The sequence below is a fragment of the Ctenocephalides felis genome, unplaced genomic scaffold, assembly GCF_003426905.1.
Source record: "Ctenocephalides felis isolate EL2017-DRISC unplaced genomic scaffold, ASM342690v1 CF-g0.4_SCAFFOLD_01170, whole genome shotgun sequence".
NCBI lineage: Eukaryota > Metazoa > Arthropoda > Insecta > Siphonaptera > Pulicidae > Ctenocephalides > Ctenocephalides felis.
Window position 1 is genome coordinate 16,218,055 of NW_020537324.1, and position 2,986 is coordinate 16,221,040.

Consider the following 2,986-nt stretch of genomic DNA (forward strand, 5'->3'; position numbering starts at 1 on the left):
CCGAAATCGTCGACAAAAATTTGCATCCGCAAGCACACACACACACATACACCACATCCATTTTTTAGGGTATGCCAAAATATTAGAAACCTTTGAAACGCAAAGATATACGAGGTCTGTTCAAAAAGTACCGGAATTACTAATAATTAAATTTCGCGGGTCTGGAGTGTCTGATTGTCAAATTTTTTTTTATTGTGTTGGTTTTATACATGCCCCTAAAGTATGATGAAATTTTCAGCTATATTCACTGTTTACTTTGTCTGTGGTAGTCGCTAAGGTTCGACGTGTTTTTCTGAGCTCGGCGATTTTTACAATGGAAGAATTTGAAAAGTCAAAGAATTTGTATTAAATTTTGCGTAAAAAATGAAATAAAGTGTTGCAAAGTGCAAAAATTCACCAGATATGGCTCTGTGTGGACTTTTTCCTATTCCCAAAGTTGAAGAAGACCATGAAAGGACGGCGGTTTTCCTCGATTGAAGAAAATCGCTGAGAGTGCTCAAGGACATATCAAAAAGTGAATATCAAGGGTGCTTCGAAAATTGGAAAAAAATGCTGGCATAAGTGTATTATATCTGGGGGGGACTACTTGAAGGGGACCACATATGTAGACGAATAAATAAATATTTTTTTGAAAAAACGAAATTCCGAAAACTTTTTGAACAGACCATGTATAAAAAATTTCATTTACGATTTCTTTTGCGATTACTATAACTTACCCTAAGGGAAGTTAATTGCTTCTTTAATTTTTTAACTTCCTTTAAATAAAAAAAATCCACATTGCAGAATCTAATAATCGATTTCTTAAAAAAAAATCTTGTTTACTATTTCTTACTACAATAAGAGGTATAGTCAAAATCGTCAAACATTATGTTTCAACAATTATTAGGAAGAAATGCATCTGGGCGATCATGCTAAAATCTAATCAGCATGATTCCTTACTGATACCTTTAGTAGAGCTTCTGAATTTTGAAAATCCTTTCAAGATTTTTGTGGAAAACTTGCATGAAATTTTTTGCCGATTGTTTCGCAAAACTAAATAACGCCAGTCCTTATCGAGTTATAGTCCAGTCATTTAAGCTTATTTAGGTAAGAATCTCAGAATTCGAGATACCCAGTTGTAAGTCTGTAAATACTTGTATATTGACACCCTAAAGTTGTCTCAAAACCTACATATGGTAGGGTGTAAATACCATATTAGTTTTTTTGAAACAACTTAAGGGTGTCAATATACAAGTACTTACCAGACTCAAAGCTGGATATCTCGAACTCCGAGGTGTTACTTACTATAATGACTGAACTATTACAAAATGACTGAACTATACATCAAATGACTTAAAATTTTAATATCGGCAAAACTAACAAATCGAATTTTTCTACGAAAACATAAATTTCTCATTTCGAAAGTTAAAAATTTTTTGAAAAAAGCTTTTATTCAGAAAAATTAAATCATGAATAATATTTGCTTAGTATCCAGAAAAACTGAATATATATATATATAATATATATATATATATATATATTCACACACATATATATTTATATATATATATATATATAGTTTATACATATATTTGTGTGGTGTGTATAAATCTATCTACCATATCTTGGTGATATACAACGCATTTTAAATTGGAAAACAAAGCTTAATAATATTTAAATGTTTTTAAATAGTTGCACCAAATAACATTCATTACAATTAAATACCAATATGAAACTATAAATAAAGCCGCATTGATTTATTTTGTTTAGTTGTAGAGATATGTCTAACATAATGTATTTTGTTATATTGATTTATTTTATGTTTATATATTACCGGTAAGTTGCTTTGTGCATTGATGATAAATAATTGAATGAAATATATGCATATATTTTTCTGTAATTAAAAATTTTATGCTGACATGGTTGATATGTAATTAAAAATTTTATGTTGAATAACCGAGCATAACATCAATAAAAGAATATTTTTTAAAAAAATTATTTTACAAACCTCACGTTTTGGATATTATTTGGATATTTGGCCTTCATTCAGTGGATTTATATATACATACATATATATATATATATATATATATATATATATATATAATATTGACTTTATCCACTTGGAATATTATTAGCTTATTACTTTTGAATTATATTTAGTACTATATATTTTAACAGGTTATAGTGCAATATTGATCAACAAAATTCCAATTATTCAAACGGGAAGAAAACATTACGATTTTGAACAGTTTACCAAAATTTAATGCTTCAAAGGCAATAAATGAATTGCAAACTTCCTTGAATGGACTTGTTATCCAGAAAACAATTTTTAATAAAACATTAGGTGAACAAAATACTGAGTTAAATCATATAATCAAATCAGTAGAAAATTTTCCTGAAGGTAATTGGACACGAGGAATAATAAACATAGGAGATAATCCTCCTCATAACTTTATTTTATCAGAAAAGTCTTCATCTGATAGTTCGAAAAATTCGAAAAGTGAAGCAAGACTTAATAATTTTCATGCTGCAAGGGATCTGCGTTCTCCAACTCGATCAAAAAGTTTAAATTTAGAAAATGAAGAAAAATCTGAACAAAAACCAAACAAAAATTTAACAGAAATTATAAAGTCTTTAAAAGCCAAGGTATCCGACAATACCGATAGATATTTATGCACACCTGCACGAGAATATAACAACGAACTTTATACAACTGATGATATAATAATAACTTTTGGCAGTAATGTTGATAACGAGGAACTGAAGTTACTTGTTTTCCGAAATAATGTAACTGAACCTTTAAACCTTCAGAACATTGATGATAAAAGCATAATAATAATTTGTACCAAAATAGCAAACTGCACTCAACCAAACAAAACTAATACATTATTGACTAAAGAAAATTTTTCTAAACTAATATCAGATGCACTTACTAAACATGATAAAGATGATGTTACCTTTAATATTAATGAAGGTACAAATAATTATAATTTATACACGGAGC